This window comes from Armigeres subalbatus, unplaced genomic scaffold (genome assembly GCF_024139115.2).
Source record: "Armigeres subalbatus isolate Guangzhou_Male unplaced genomic scaffold, GZ_Asu_2 Contig152, whole genome shotgun sequence".
Classification (NCBI taxonomy): domain Eukaryota; kingdom Metazoa; phylum Arthropoda; class Insecta; order Diptera; family Culicidae; genus Armigeres; species Armigeres subalbatus.
In genome coordinates, this window is record NW_026942308.1 from 49231 (window position 1) to 66968 (window position 17738).

Genomic DNA, 17738 nt, shown 5'->3' on the forward strand with positions numbered 1-17738 from the left:
TATTTTTTCGATTTGACAGTTCTACCATTTAGTTCTCATATCTCGAAATTAAAGTAAATTATTTGGAAGAAAAGTTAAAAAGAAATAACGTTTCGAAAATTGAAAATTACCCGAACCGTTGGGCTTTTCAATAAGACATATATTAAACGATTTGATGTCCGTCAAAAGTAATCTTGCTCTGCGTGCAAGGTTCTTTGATAATTATTGAACTGTCACTTAAGCTCAACTCGAGTCGAATCCATCAAAAGTAATCTTGCTCTGCGTGCAAGGTTCTTTGCTAATTATTGAACTGTCACTTAGGTTCAAGTCGTGTCGAATCCGGAAATTATTAGACGCAACCTGAAAGTGCATACTAACTTTTCAAACGAATTTTCTGTTGAAAATAAATATGTGATCCAGTCCAGACCTTGCAATTAACGAGCAAAACGAATAACATTTTCAGTAAGTGATGTGAGTTACATTTTCATGATTTTAAACCCAATTAGTTAAATCTAATATTATTTTTTTAGATAGAAATGGCTGAAATCAGAGATGAGGTGTTTCATAAACAAGCGACAGTAAATACTATTATGCACTGTATGTATGGATACTATTTCCTGGGTTTGACGAAATTTCAGCTATCCAGGATATATGCAAAGCATTATTCAACAATCGTAAATTGGGTTGAACGATATGAAAGCCAAGGTTTCTACTCGCGGAAGCAGAGGGAAAAAGTTTATTTGAAGTTTCCGGAGCATCAAAGAAAATGGATAATCAATCTATATGAATGTAGACCGGTACTGTACTTGGATGAAGCACGAGATTTATTTCAACAAAACTTTAACCAATCAATAAGCAAGTCGTCAATTCTTAACATACTACATGCGGAAGGTTTCACCTGGAAGGTTATCGAAAGGCGCGCAATACAAATTCGCCAAGAAAACATAATTAATTTCTACTTCGAACTTTCTTCTTTCACCTGGGATATTCATCAATTGGTTTTTCTTGATGAAGTATCATTTGATTCGCGAGACATGTTGAGAAACAAAGGGTATGCTCCAATAGGAAAACGGATTCTATATAGAGGTGAATTCAAAAGACGCCCAAGAACATCATTGCTTTGTTTCTTGGGGCAGAACGGTCTCATTGATTCATTCATCACTACTGGAAAGTTCACCTGGCAAACTTTCTTTGACTGTTGCCGAATTCTTGCAAACAGTGATTGGATTCAACAGTACCCGGGTCACAAATCTGTCTGGATTCACGATGGAGCAAGAATTCATTATCACAGAGCAATAGTAGAGTTTCTTCGAAGCATGGGAATCCATGTCATGTTTTTACCTGCTTACTCACCTTTCTACAACACAATCGAGTACATGTTCGGCTACGTTAAACGATATCTGCAACATAATAACATCGAAAATCGCTCCAAAGGCTTGTCTATTGTCGTGTTTGAAACATAGGAGGATTTCAATCCAGAGATTTCTCTATGGTGTTTCGTGAATGTGGGGTTTCCTCTGGCGAAATATTTGACCCGAATGTTGAACTTAACCATGATGTAAAACCATTTGAATTCGGGAAAATGCTGTAATTTTTATTTTATTGATATTGTCAAGAAATGCTTGTCAAGTTTTGAAAGAGAATAAAACGATACAGGATTTAAAAAAAAATAATTGTGATCTACATCAACACAGTATGTAATTTCTTCTGCAACTGACTTTTAAAATAAGGATTCCTCAGGTGACACAGCGTCAGACACAGAAATTGAAAGATTTCGATATTCGGAAACTTTTTTCTTCATCACTGAAAGCTGTCGGTACATGTTCGGAGATCTTTCAGCTCATCGTCGAAAAAGTCAACCATATTTCTGGCCACTTCCAACTCCTGTTTAGTTTCCTCCTCCTTAAAAGTGGAACAGGACGAAACAGTCGAATCATGGTATCAGGTGGTCCATTGGCAATAAGACTGGTTCCCGCTTACTTAAGAATGTAGGTTGCCCAAATTGATCAGTTTATTTCATCGGAAACATAGTATTCTTTATTAGCTTATTTCAACTCGGCTACTATTTCAAACAGATTAACATTGGATGGCGTTCTTGATCGGCCTGGGTTTGACGGTTTTAGCTGCTTAGCCCTAATTTTGTCCTATTGTTGGGATGAGGTAACCGCCACTGAATATCGATAAATGCAAACATTCACATCCTTATTGTACCAACTGTGCAGCATATTCGATGTCAAAGAGGATGGAGTGTAATATTGCTTTGAAACCTTATCACTGAACAACACAAATTTATCAAAGTCTTCGAAACTTCTGATTCTTTTACACACAGGTCTAGGTCAGTCGACGATGAAACTGTAGATTGCGGATATCTCAAGAATACCTCACGTTGCAGGAAATTGGAAGTAAAAGCCCAAGTCTGCTTCACGACCTCATCTGTAGAATCTGCTGTAATGAGAAGTTCTCCTACGTTTTCACCGTGCTTCTGCCCTTTTGTTGATCGGGAGTACGAGGAAGCTCAGCTAGCTCCACAATTTGGGGTTTCTTTCGTTTTGGCTGAAATGAGTACGATGCGGGAAAACCAATCAACAAAAACCATTTTAAAAAATCAACCTACCTGAGTCTGATGTTCCGTATCAAAAAGTTGTTCTGATATCAAAGTATCATCGACATCGACAATTTCATAATCGACGCCTTCCCGGAAGAACGGAGGAAAGTTGTCCTGATCGAAGTGTCCAACCACTTTTATTTTAATTATTATTTTTCCCAATTAATGAATAGATTGTTCGTAAAGTCAGGCCGTATACAAATATGCGCTCACTTTTCATTTGACAGTTAAATATTTGTTTGCCCGGCAATAAATATAGCATTGGGTGTGTCGGTAAAAAAATGACAACTGTGACGTGACAGTGCAATTTGACAGTTCATTGATTCTGCATTGTTATTCTTTTGCGTGGGTCTTTCTCATTTCCAAATTATTCTCAAATTAAACTTTGAAAGAATAGGTCACTAATTATCGAATAACCCAGCTTGCAGAACAATATTGTCGGCGTAGCACCAACTTAGAATTCGGAAGTCGGGACTTCCGAACTGAATTTTCTTCCGAAGTTTTATCTGTCAAACTAATTGATGCGTTGTTCAGTGCATCGTTAGACGCAAGATGAATACACCACTAGGTGTTCCAATCTGCCAAATTCACGATTCAGCCACCTTGGATTTTAGTATGGAAGAGCCAGCCGGTTTGTTTATGTTTTGCACCGGAAATGAATTTTTCACCCCCGCCTTCTTCTCGTCCATAAACTGGGCAGATTGAAACACCTAGCTGTGTATCCAGTATTTTGCGCTCGGTAATGGCGGCGTGAGTTCCATCCAATTTGACATTCAAGAGGTAGAAAACATTGGAACTCATCAAGTTTGCCTTGATTAAATAATTTTTCAGCATAAATAAACAGACGTCAACCATTTTGCGTGTCGATACCTGAAAATCAATTCTGGTCCAATTTTCTTTAGAAAATTTCTCTAATAGGTGTATGTATTTATTATTTACGAATTTCAGGTTTTCCCCTAACGTATGTACTGGAAAAAGTATCTACAGGAATATATATGGTTGGGCACCGCTCGAAATATGGAATTAGCGAATTCGTTATGTGGAATATGATCGAAAAAAAACTAGCGTTATCTAGCACTTGACTAAAATTCAGCAATGAAAAAAATGTGAAGCTCGTTCAGTCCTTAACCAAATTGATGGAAAGATTTTATTTAATTAGATTACTACTATATAGACTACGCTCAAACTCAATACGGTATCAGTAATTTAATCATGTCCTAGCTCTTCCAAAATAGGAAAGATTCACGTCTTTCAAAACAAAGAATTGAAAAAAAAAAAACATTTTCAATAATAACTTATATTTATTCGAGCAATGTCTTTGATAGATGGGGAGCCAGGTAATGGTGCCCGAATATAACGCATGCCATAATTGAGTACTTATGATTCCAAATTACAATTTCATAATTCACTGTGATGGCTCATTTAAAATCTCCATCTTTTAGCAACCTGAATTTTATAGGAAATCGAAAAAACTATACATTCCAAAAGGATAGCACGATTGGTTTTCTGCATTTCGCTTTCGCAGATGTTTGACGTTAATTTATTTATCTTGAAAACATCCTTCGGATCAATGCCGACTAGATGAGTTCCAATGTTTTCTACCTCTTGAATGTCAAATTGAATGGAACTCACGCCGCCATTACCGCGCGCAAAATTCATCTTGGTTAGACGAATCCAGCGCACTACTTCCGATGTTTGGAAAGTTGCCTGTATCCCGAGCAGGAGGAATTGGCTCAATAATACCTAATTCTGTTATTGATACTATACTCTGTTATGAACTAGCCCTGCATAAGAGGTAGAATACCAAAGGAATCAAACCAAAAACTAATATTCACAATACTTGAGCCATAACATACTCAGTTATTAAATTGAATTTCAATACCAAATGCATAACCAATTATTATTCGTTTGGAATTGAAATACCTAAGCATGTTATGCCTCAAGTATTCTGCATATATGTTTTTGGTATTATTTTTTGGTAAAATCTTATTTGGTAAAATCTTATGCAAGGCTAGTTCATACCAATTTCTGTTATCGAGGTCGTCGCTCCTTCTCGAGATCTGGAGAAAATCCAACTTCGGTATAAAAAGCGTTCTAACTTTGTTCCGGATAGACAATATTACTTTTGACAGATATCGAATAATTATTGATATATGTCTTAATGGTTTCGCGCGGTTTTGCTGAATAGCATCAGCCGTTTACTTGATTGGACATTTCTTTTTAATTCTCGAAATGTCACTTTAAAATAATAAATGTATAAATGTTAAAAATGCCAAAATTATAAAATGAACAAACAAAATATGCCCGAGAACTTCGATCAGTGTAACCGTAATTTGACGTTTGCGATAGTGGCTCTTCTTTTTCTTCTTTACTCCGCAAAATTAGAAGTTTTCTCTGTTCTCGCAATATGAATAATTTTGATTTATATCGAAATAAAGTCGCTTCGGTTGCTTGGTTGATTTTTAGCGAATAAATTCAAATCATTCTATGTGAGACACCCCTTGTATCAAATGCAACTTGAAAAAGTTTTATATTGACTCCACCTCTTGCGTTTTTTTTTTTGTTTTATATGAGTTATAAAGAAGTGACATTATCAAATACCAGGCATCCAAATTTGTCATAAATAGATTTTGTAGACTTTTTTATGATTAACCGTGTTGCTTGGGATACCTTTGTCCATCAGTGTAAATATTAGCCTAGGTTCAAACGCCATCACTCGCCCTCTAGAACGAGAAAAAAAACCAAATAAAAGTGATGAAAAACAAACTAGTATCCCTAAGACGATAACAATATTCCATATTTACTTACAACATAACAGCTCCGTATGTTTCGTGCCTGGAATCGTTATCTGGATTATCACCCCAAAACAAAACTTTTTGAAAACACATTCGCATTAACAGGTTTAAAGTAATGCAATTTATAGAAAAATACCGAAATATGCATAAGGTAAATAACATGTAATAGTCATTAATGCAATAGTTTTGCAAAAGTAATTAAAAATTTATCGGGTGTCACTTTCTACCATGTTGAACTCCTAGCATCATTATAATTTATAATAAATATATTTCACAGAAGCTTACAAAAAAAAGGTTTCTCAGTCCCTTCGTTATTAAACTTCAATAAAAAAACCCAAATTTATCCACCGGTGGTGATGATGCCTTTCTCGATTCAATATGTTGAATTCGAATTAATGTTGTAAATGCATTGCTTATTGCCTATTGCCTATGCCTATGTTGATGGTGCTGGTATGCGTGGAAGAGCTATCAGATTCGTCAAATCGTCGTTTGAATCTTTGTTTACAAAAGCAGATAAGTCGTTTTGAAAATTTTGTCTTGAACTGTTCTTTTCAAAATAAAAAATATGTTGATTTTGGTATACAAAAGTAAGTGTTAAGAAGGGAAGGTATAGGAAACATTCATTCATTTCATTTATTTAGTTTACATCTAAACAGAAAGCACTGGATCAACAATTTGACGTCACAATACACGGTTCGATGCCGCATCTCTCCATCCTCGAATGCGCCCCAAGTCGTTTTGCACCTGATCTGCCCACCTCGCTCGCTGCGCTCCACGCTTTCTCGTACCTTTCGAATTGGAAGCGAACACTATCTTTGCAGGGTTGCTGTCCGGCATTCTTGCATCATGCCCTGCCCATCGTACCCTTCCGGCTTTAGCTACCTTCGCCGTAGAGCTGGGCGAGCTCGTGGTTCATTCTTCGCCGCCACACACCGTCTTCTTGCACACCACCAAAGATGGTACTAAGCACCCGTTTCTCGAATACTCCGAGTGCTTGCAAGTCCTCCTCGAACATTGTCTATGTTTCATGTCCGTAGAGGACAACCGGTCTTATTAGCGTCTTGTACATGACACATTTGGTGCGGCGGCGATTTTTTTTTGACCGCAGTTTCTTCTGGAGCCCGTAGTAAGCCCGACTTCCACAGATGATGCGCCTTCGTATTTCACGACTAACATTGTTATCAGCCGTTAGCAAGGATCCGAGGTAGACGAATTCCTCGACCACCTCGAAGGTATCCCCGTCTATCGTACCACTACTTCCCAGGCGGGTCCTGTCGCGCTAGGTGAAAATGATTCTCGACAACGATCCGACGGGCATAAGAAGGCGAGAGGAGGACGATTTGCGTGCCTACCGTAGACTGCATGGTTGGCGACGTGCAGCCATGGGCACTGCACATGCCACTGCGGCCTTAGTCATAGAAATAATAATAATAATAGGTTTTCTTGGGGGTGTCGATAGTGTTGCCAAAAGTTACGTTTTTGGAGAGTACCGGCAGTATGAAGGTGACGCACCGGGTATGTGCCGGTGTAACCAATTTCATCAGCAGTAGTCGTACCTTGGCGGCGTCGACCAAGTTTCTGGCATCGGAATCAAAAGATCCTCGTACCGGCGTACCAGTACTACTTCTCGAAGGTTACACTGATTTCCGAGTCGAATGAAAATTCACTTATATTCGTTGCCGAAGCTTCAAGGGTTTGCTGGTAACGGCTGCGATATCCTCTGCAAGATTTCCGCCATTTGAGCAAAGCTCTGTGAAATCATTTTTTTTTCGAGATTTCATTTTTTTTTATTTCCTTGAAATTTCGCATATATTTGCATATATATATTTGTGATCAATGTGCCTTCTCGTATCTCGAAATGGGACCATTTTTGAACCAGTTGCTGATTGGTTGGTTTTGACAACTGCGTACGTACCCGTTTGTTTATCGAAGCTCGGAAGGGAAGCTGTTTCTGATATCGGCAGTGTTGTCAAGAATGATTATAGTTTCTGCACGATGAAAACTTGGGAGAAACTTATTTACAAAAGTTTGAATATATATTGTTTCACTCCTCAGTCCTCAACTTCTTTTGAGCAGTACCATTATTTAGCATAATTGTGAGAACTTGTAAATTAAAATTGCCAATGGAACGATTGAAAATCCTTGGAATTAGTGGCGCATCGAAATCTAGTTCAAATCAAGCCTAGTTTTTAAGTGACTTGTTAGATGCCAAATCATAAATAGTTCGTTACGGTACTATTCCATCTTAAACTAAGAGAAAACTAAATTTTCTTGTTTGATTATTAGTTTCAAAGTGGCGATGAGCGTTTCAATTTGAAATAATATATTTTCTTAGATTAATTTCCGTCATTTCACAACGCTTATTGCAGTACACAAGTTAAATGACAATTCAACAAAGTCCTTAAATGTATATTGAAGTCACCCTGTTTACATCTGGTTCAATAAAAATAAAATTAAATGATTTCAACAAATAATCGATATTTCTGACAACACTTGCCGAGACGGTGATGGTAGTGGCTGAAAAACACAACAGGGAACAAAGCGAAAATGAAGAATAAAAATAAGAAGCCAGTTGGCACATCTCATCTCAGATCAAAAAACATAATTTGCATCATTGGTTTGCCATTTTGTCTCTAGTCTACCTTTTGACAAGGGCCTAAGCAAGAAGACTTGAACAATAATCTAACTTGAAAACGGCTTGTCCAATCGTTTTGTGAAAAAAAAATCTATTGATTGCTGGAATCCTGAATATGCACAGTTTTTGCATTTAAATATCGTGGAAATATTTTAGGATGTAGCAACTCTTGGTGAGCATGTCGCCTCCTAGCAATTAGCGGGTATTCGATTGAAATTCAACGTTAAAATTTCCACTTTTAGCCTTTCCGTATCACTGTGCGAATAGGTAAAGGATGGATGATGCGGACCAGCCCCAGAGGCAATGGGATGATGCAGGTTTGGACTTGCAGAGGCTTATGCGAGTGGTGGATTTTATGATAGCCCACGACGACGACATTATTGTCTGCCATTCACCGCGGGTTTTCCGAATTATTTGACCGTACCGCGCTGCTACAATATTCACGCATTTTGCTTGTCATCACTGGTTGTGTTTATGCAGCTTCGGTTGATGGAAATAGTTTGTGATGAATTGCGGCGACTCATTCTTATCGCGGGTGCATTGCTTTTGTGTAATATGCATTGATTTTTTTTTTCAAAATGATTTATGTTGTTTAAATATTAATTTTGTAATTTTCTTTGACGAAAGCTTTGTGCCACATTGTATAAAAAAACATTACTAAAATATTGTTTGTACCTAGGTTACTATGATTATAGGCACAAAATAGATAAAAATCTTAGCCATGGAATGTGGTTCACTACAAGATGAATACAAACATAAAATATATATACCTAATATAAAATATAAAATACAAAAATAAAAAAATACAAAAATACAAAATATGAATACAAAACATATGATATAAGAACCCTGGTTCACTTTTGATTTTGAAACACCAGCAAACCTTGTGGTGGAAGGCAAGCAGCCTTTATTTCTAGAGTAAAGTGCTGCTAAATATGTTAAACATTTAGAAATGTTGTAAAAAATATGTTAATTTTGGTTATTTTCCACTAGTTGTTAATAAGAAATGAATAAAAGGAATTTAGAATTAGCCCTTATGGAATATACGTTCCATCACTTACAGATTTTGCCGTTATTGATCGTTAAATCATCAATCAATTCTAACAGAAAATGAAAGTTCTGTCTAAAACCATTATTATTATTATCAGACAGGAGTCTTGTTGTGGCTTGTTTAGTGTGTCATTTCAAAGGGTTAGAATAGCCATGCTATATTTCGGACATTTGACTAATGTCGAAATGATTTGATATTTATTCCCATCAGTTTGAACGAAATTTGAAACATGTCTAAAGTATCATGATTCAACTTTCATGTAAGTGGCATGTTTCAGAAGTTTTTTTTTTATATGTTTCATAAACTACGCTAGAAGATAAGTGTCCAAGATTAAACGTGAACAGACTTTAATCTACTCGATGAAACAGTTAACCTTATAGAGACAACGTCAAAACTTGTGATGAAGCACCCTATACATGCCTTGTAAAAGTGGCGCATGTCTAGTCAAATCATTGTTGCGACGATATATACACTCAATCATGTTAATCGTATTTCAAGACGAACGGAACGTTGCGCGCATAACTAAGTAACTAGAGCGCCTTAGGAGCTCAGCTTGATTCTTCGTCGTCGGCACTTGAAAGAAACTTTACATTTTTTTTTTTTGCAATACAGGACTCCATTGCACGTTCGACCATAGAGACGGACAGGGCTACCTTGTAAGCAAGTTCTTCGAAGGCAGACATGATTCCCATATCAATTGTGGGCGCAAAATGTGAGAAACCGTGATGAAGAGTCTTCATATGGAAGAATCCGCAATCGTCGTCGCAACTGTCTGCCCTGGAGCAGTAAATGAGTTGCATTGCTGGCTTTCACCCTCTCACGGGGTAGGCCTGCTGCAAGTGGGAACGCAATAATGTTTGAATTTATGCAAACGTAGCCAATCCATTCCCTTTATCGTTGTAAAATCGGGTTGTTCCACGGAAAAAGAAAAGTAAATTTCGTTATATAGGAAATCTGAATCTGATCAAATTATCGCCTAAATCTATGAAATATATTCCCGACTTTTCCAGTTTTTCTCTTGCTCAATCCTACAAAATATTCTTAGTACTGAAATTTAAAGATTACCTTTTTCAATGTCCACTCCGTTTTTTATTTATTTACACAATAATAGAAATGGAAGGTATAAAACGCAAAAGTGATATATTCCATACTGTGCATGTTTCGCACCCACTTTTGTTTGTCAATAGTACATGGAATAACATTATTCTATTCTGCCTTTAATCTATCGACCCAGGAGATACATTACACGCATTTACATATTCCGGTAATGAACGCATACATATGTTTGAATTACGGCATGCGCCAGACTACATCATGCGCCCCACTATTAAATGGGAATTCTTTGCCAAACACAAAGCCAACATTAACCCTCTTGATTCCGCCTCCGCACTCCGCCGGCCACCGCCGAACAAACACTTGAAATCCAATAGCGGAGGAGAAACCTGACTCTCCCGTCCGTATGTCTGCACTGGGAACAGGGTTAATCAAATCAACAACCCCCGAAAACAGTTTGTAATCCTTGTATTGCCGACGATGCCTCTTCCCCCCGTCCGCATGACTTTTCTTCGGTTTTGCATACCACTTTCGCTCAACTTCTCATCGGTATCGAATATCAGCTTCAATCTGATGACGGGTCTTTCGTTCTTACCATGCAAGCAAAAAAATGATGGTGAACCTCGCTTGTAAGTATAGGGGATAGTAATCGACGCTAGTTTTGTCTTTTTTCAAGAAATAAATAAAGCAAAATTGTTTGAAGCTATTCCCTAACACTTACCATGCCAAGTTATCGTGGATTTTTTGTGATATTCATGACGTTTGCACATAAATTTAACGATCCAACTCGCTGACGGAAGCTACAACAAGCACCATAACTTGAGAAGAAAGCATCTGTGCAATGTTCAGAAAGTGCATAACCGATGACTGATATCCCGTAAAGAAATCCTTGAATAGCGAGAGATGGTAGGGGAGGTCGAATAAGTTTGTCTTATGCTTACTGTGCCAGGAAGAAGATTTTAGAGATCTCGCTTCTTAAGCTGTGTAGCACTATTATTGTAGGGTTCGTTTTAAGAACTTTCATGCACAGTATATATGAAATGCATCTCATCCAGATATCGAATTCAAAATTAGTTACTTTTTATTTTTTTAATAATTAAGACCACGGTAAATGGTGGGTATGGCGAACCATTGGTTCTTTGTGTATTAAAAGGAATGAAGTACATGCAACTGAGTGTTTCTCAGCCATTTTCCTAGTTATTCCTATCCATACCTCCCGTGGTACACCCAACCAGCGATTGTTAGATTTTCTAACAATTCTGTATAAGAATCTACCAAAACCTGTATAAGAACTGGGCATTTGCGAAATTGTTAGATTTTTATACAAAAAATATAAAAAAACTTACAAAATTGTAAGATTTTTATACAATACTTGTATAAGAATCTAGCAATTTCGCATATGCCCAGTTCTTATACAGGTTTTGGTAGATTTTTATACAGAATTGTTGGAAAATCTAACAACCGCCGGGTGGGTGATATATATATCAGCTTACTATACGGATGTAGGCTGACATTAATCGGGAAATCGACTTCCACCTATCATTTTTTTCACATTTTTGCCTTTCTCGTACAACAAAGTTGTACCGAAAGGCTATCATTTCACTCCGAATACGAACTTTTTATATAAGTCTCGGAGACCCATAGTGTGGTATACCAATCGACTCAGCTCGACGAGCTGAGCACATGTCTGTCTGTCCGTGTTTTTTTTCTTCCTAAGCAATGGAGGGGTAATCTGCTCAACAGACATCCTGGGTTGTCCAGGAAGTGCGGGGTTAGGGCCACCTCCAACAGCAAACGAGGAAGGCAGGACTGCATCCCTGACCCGCTAAACCGTTTCCATTGCCGCCAAGCCCATCGTCCCTTCGGTACAACCAGAAAGTAATGCTACAAAGGCCCCCCTTTATAATAACGCATAACGCACCCTCGAGGTTAGCTGCGTGTCCTTGCAGCATCGAACATCGTGACTCGCTTTTTAGAAGAGAATGGAGACAATGGTATCGTGCCTGCGCATTGCCGGCTTTCCAGGTGGCCTTATCACGCGATATGTCCTCGGAAGGTGGGAAGGGTCGATCTCGCGCCTGCTTCCCTCTGCACTACTGGTATCAAGAATGATGATGCCGCGTGCACCCCAAATTGACTTCCCTGCAACAGGGCCTATTCGCCAACACACAGAGGGACTTGCCGACGCGGTGCCTACGCCTGCCCCAGCCTTGACGAGGACCCCTTTCCGTCCTCGGGATCGGAACCCGCCCGGTTGACCGACGCCGCGAAAGCGACGATACCATGTTGTTCTTCGCGCGGCCACTTGTTCGATAAAAGGATCGAGTTCGACCACAGGGCATGACCACCGGTATGACCCATGAAGCCGACTCCGATCCCTTGGACCACCTCTTATTTGCGCCTGAACTAGCCATCCTTGAGTCCACGCGCCACCTTCTATGTAGCTCCGAGACGATTTGGGCGATAGCCGATAAAACGGCGTTCCAGCCAACTTCATCTTTACACATCCTCCGAACTAGGTTGTCCGGGGTAGTGCCCAGACCACATGTGGCAAGCATGTGGTCACGCATTGCGCGAAAACGTGAGCACACGAACAACACGTGTTCCGCCGTTTCCTCTAAACCTGCGCACACCAAACACTCGGGCGAGGCCGAGCAAGCCAGCTGCGTTACCTGCATTTTGATTTTGCAGCACGCTTAAACGCCGGGAACATCGAACCCCCCATGGGGTGCTTGCTGTTCACAACTTTGCTAGAACGAATCAAACAATTGGGAGGGTTCGTGCAGCATTGTGCCTTATGTCCCTCTAATCCGCAGCGTCGGCAGAGATTGCTTCTGTCAGGGCCTTTGCAGTCCCATTGCTTGTGCCCCGGTTCCAGGCACTTGAAGCAAACTTCGGGTTGCTCGTATATGCGCACAGGGCATACAGACCATCCCACTTTGACGCTCCCTAACTTGACTACCTTGGAGGTGTCCGCTGCAGATAGCCGAACCAATGCTACCTGCGTCCCTGCCGGACCTTTCCGTAGCCGAACGGCTGCGGTGGGCGTCTCCACTTCACACTGTCGCCGCAGTGCCGTGACGAGCTCTTCGACTTCGGTGATCTCGTCCAGGTCTTTAATCCTTAGATTCACCTCCGTCGTGAGTGCCCTCACCTTGACCGTCTCGCCTAGGACCTCCTCCGCCAACTTCTTGTAGGCGGCGCCCTTTTGCGAGACGCCCCGCTTCAGCTCGAGTATCATCTCGCCCATCCGGGTACGTCTTATTCGACGTACGTCGGCGCCGAGTTCACCGAGCTTGACGTCACTCCTCATCGCCTTCAAAACATCCGAGTACTTAGCCTCGTCCGCCGTGATGACTAGGGCATCGCCCTGGAGCGATTGGCGCTCACCCTAGACTTCTTGCTACCCTCATTCGCCTGGGCCTTCTTTTCGGCCCTTGACGTCTTCGGTTTCCTCTTGTTCTTGACCAGGGTCCAGGAGGCGTCATCCCCTCTATTTCCCTGGTTTGGTGCGGCTGAGAACTTTCAGCCTGCTGTAGCCCCTTACCACCGTCTTTCCTGAGTGGACGGACCTTTCCAGGTCCTTCCTCCCGGTTTTGGAGGTACCTGACCGGGGTTCAGCTTCCCAGCCCCACAACCCTTGTTCGGGGTAGTAACCCTCCGCGTTTTGGAGCGGCCCCAGGAGCTCATCCCTGGAGATTGTCTCCCCCGTTTTTGTGTCTGCTCCGTTGGAGCAGTCACCCCGACATACCCGCAAATACTTGAGCCTCAGTCTGGGTAGACTTTGGCACCACCGTCTTCGCTGGCACGCCTTCGATCGATTCGACCTTGCCCGAGTCCGCGAATCCTTGGGCCTCAGTCTGGGTAGACCTCGACTCCACCGATTTCACGGGTTTACACTTGGCCGTCCCGACCGCCCTCTCCAGCTTGGCGTCCAGCATCGACTTTCGAAGTTTCTGCAAGCTCCTCTTGAGGTCCTTGCTGATATTATGCTTCGATGACGCAAAGTCGATGATGGCGTCCAGCTGTTCCGTCGCCACCTCGAAGGCCGAAAGCCCATCGCGTTTGCGGTTCATCGCCTCCGCAAGCCATGGGCCGTCAATAACCCCTACCGGCGTTTTTCTAGCCGAGAGGAAGGTTGAGTGACCCACGCTGGCGCTGCGCACTGAGCTGCCGACTATTGCCTAGGCGGAGACCTGAACAACCCACCTCTTGCGAAGGGGTTGTCGCCTACACTACTACCACTAATTGAAGAATTGACTTGGTTTTCCATTTTGGTCCCACGAGTTGCTCGGGAAAAGAGGTCCACCACGCCAGAGCCCAGCATGACGCGGTAAGGGACAATTACTGTGGAGGGTGCCCAGGTACCCCACAGGCCCCGTTAAAGGCCTAGCTTATTATTTCACCCCCCTGGCCATGCATCCCCTCGGCACGGGTCGCTTGACGCCTTGGGATTAGGGGTTAGGGACGATGGTCCCGGTCTAACTCGCAGTGGCCATGGGGAGGGGTCGTCAAGCCCTTGGACAAAGTCTCTGCTGCCCCCATGTATAAGAACTGTGCATATGCGAAATTGCTCTTATACAGGTTTTGGTAGATTCTTATACAGAATTGTTAGAAAATCTAACAATCGCTGGTTGGGTGTACCACGGAGAGTACTTAATTCGTCTTAGTACGGGACCATCGTCCCTAACCCCTAATCCCAAGGCGTCAAGCGACCCGACCCGACTTAATTCGTCTTAGACGGCAGGGGTTTTTTTATTATATAGATGATTAATAAATAATGATTTAATCATTGAGGCTTTGGGTACGACGAATATTGGGGAAGATCGAATAATTTAAGTCATATGTTAATGGAAAGGTAAGAGGAGGAGTTATTTGAACCGTTTGTTTGAGAAACTGCATATGTAACATTTTTGGCCAAAATGAGATTTTTATATATTCTGAATCCTCGTCCAAAAATACGTATTCTAGCAAAAAATACGAAAAAAAAAAATTTTGTTCAGGAATGTATGAAAATTTTTTCGTTTGTTTGAGAAACTACATATGTCCACGTACTTTGAAGAGCAATTGTGGAGTACTGCTTACATTTTTCGCACTGAAAGTGCCCCAGGGTGTCGAGTTTTGCCAAAAACTATTGATCTGTATCGAAGAAATCGAAAGATTCGGTGCAAGTTTGTTCAAAAACAGTTTTTTGTTGTTTTCTCGAAATAGTGTAAAATGGACTTATGCAGTTTCTCAAACAAATGATTCATTTGTTTTATCGCTTGTGCTCCATGTTAAGAGTGTTGGGGCAGCTAATAAAAAATAGAATAATCAACCTAGCAGTTTATTCCGCAATGTCTGATACCATTTAAAAATGATAAAACAGGTAGATTATTATTTTTTCATCACTTGATAGTTCAAATAATGCACTTTTGCACTTTTGAATAACATCAATTCCGCCAAATTAGCTGTTTCCTTGAATGAATAAAAACAATGTTTGTGTAGATAAATTCTGTCAAATTACCCTCACAATCACGATGTACATGAGTATAAACTCTCACTCTCGGTCTTCGGTCCACCCTGACGTTTGAAGCTATACCGCATACCTATTTTACTGTCAAAAATTCATTCTTCCTTCCCTTCCCGAGTACATTTTAGACTGATTTGGTTATAGCAACAGCAACTTGATTTAGTCATACATAAATGATAGCAACTCATTTATCACATCTCGCTTGGGTTTTATCTATTATTTTATTTATTAATATTTTGGTAAATATTGATAGTTAGTTAACCTTATTTACAAGATTTTCAGCCCTAGGAGAAAAAGATAAAGCTAGTTCAGGATCAATCTATTGGGGGATGTTCTGACTTGTCAATATCCACAGCTCAGCCATCTGGGATTTTTGTAAGGAATTTATGCTCGTTTGTTAACGTTTTTCACTGAAAATGAACCCAAAACCTAATCGCTTGACAAAGGCACAAAGTTGTCGTCGGTAGCAGAATCACAAGCACTTGTTGGGTGGATACGCTGCAAAAAATATTCGCATTAGAGGATAATAATGTAATCGTAAAAAGTTATATAAAACAATTCGTTTCATAAACGTGCCCCCCTCTCTTTCTCCAATAAACCTCTTACTCTGTTCAATATCGTTTTAGGACAGAGAATATTTTCTGAATTTGGTAAGAATCGGTCAAGGGATTCGGAAGTTATTCTTAGTGGATTGATAACTAAACAATATCCCTCTTCCCATACCCTCATCAATGATCGTTGGTCATTGTGTTTTGTTATAGATACTGCATCATTTGATGAAAAGAAGCGAAAGATTGATTAAAGAACATCCAATGATCAAATGACGGTAGATTTCACTTTTTTTTTTTTTTTTCGTATTGCGTTTATTTGTAAGGCTCATTCGCCATTGGGCATAACGGAGCCGAAATTCTTGTTTTACATTTTTACAATTTTTAAGGTTAGGGACTACATTCTTTTTTCAATAGGATGGAAAGGGAGTCGTGAGAATTTATGGTGGTGTTGTTGTAGAGAAAGGATAAGGATAAGGATTTTTTTGGAAATGATACTACGACGAGATTTTGATAGTTGAATAGGAGATACAATGGACGTGGTGTGAGCTATAATCAAACTCTAACATCAATGCGCTTCAAGTACAAATAAATAAGTTGCATGTAATCGATATCAAGGCATGCCAGCACCTCTCTAATGGGCTTCTGCCGTCTTCCCCGGACTCGGAGAGTGTCAGTCAGCTCAGATCTTACTTCACGATGTTCGTCACATTCCCACACGACATGGTCAATATCCTGATAGCCGTTGCCACAAACACATAGATTGCTTTCTGAAAGCCCAATACGGAAAGTGTGCGCGTTTAGTACATAATGATTGGACATCAGGCGACACATGACGCGAATGAAATCGCGACCCATGTCCAACCCTTTGAACCACGGTTTTCTCGATACCTGTGGGAAAATTGAATGTAGCCATCTACCCATCTGCCCATTCTTCCATTTTTTTTGCCAACTTGTCAAGGTCTCTTGGCGTGCCAATGCGAAAAATTCATAAAAGGCGATTTGTCGCTCGTAAATATCGCCTCGTAGAGCGCCAGTCTTAGCCAAGAAGTCCGCTTTCTCATTACCCAAAATTGAGCAATGCGAAGGTACCCAGGCCATTGTGATGGTGTAGAAGCGTTTCGACAAAGCTCTCAAGCCTTCATTAAACGATTAAACCTATTCAGGAGATACGCTGAGTGCTTAGATGGCTTCACATACTGAATGGCTTACAGAGAGCTTAGACTGTCAGTGAAGATAAAGTAGTGGTCGGGTGATAGAGAGGCAATATACTCTATTGTATAGTGTATGGCAGCAAGCTCTGCGATGTATACAGAACAAGGTTCCTGGAGCTTGAATGAGGCGCTATGAAATGTGTTATGAACTCCGAAACCAGTGGAACCATTCATTTTAGATCCGTCTGTGAAAAATCTTCTATCTTCGTTAGAGTACCCATACTTGCTTGAAAACAAAGAAGGTATCAACAACGCCCGATGGTACTCAGGTATACCATGGAGCTCTTGCTTCATGGATTTATCAAAACTACATCAGAACCGACGAAGTTCGAGAAGTCATCGCGAT